This window comes from Amphiprion ocellaris, chromosome 12, assembly GCF_022539595.1.
Source record: "Amphiprion ocellaris isolate individual 3 ecotype Okinawa chromosome 12, ASM2253959v1, whole genome shotgun sequence".
Taxonomy (NCBI): Eukaryota; Metazoa; Chordata; class Actinopteri; family Pomacentridae; genus Amphiprion; species Amphiprion ocellaris.
In genome coordinates this window covers 7,639,578-7,639,821 of record NC_072777.1, presented here as the reverse complement: position 1 = coordinate 7,639,821, position 244 = coordinate 7,639,578, and positions in this window count along the sequence as shown.

Here is a 244-nt window from a genome sequence, read left to right as displayed (position 1 = left end):
CTTACAGCAACATGTTTTACATTGAGGTGATACCGTCGGCTTGAAATGACGCAGTGATCAGAAACTCTTTGTTGTACAATTTGCACACAACCAGGCTTTTATCCAAGCTGCCATCGGGAAGATTTTTAAAAGAAAACTTTCTGTCCTACAAGCTCAATCTGGTCTTCCTTCACTGTTTACCAGTGCCTGACTTCACTCAGTGCTTCCTGTGCTTCTTCTTCATGGCTACAACACAGTTTAGGTT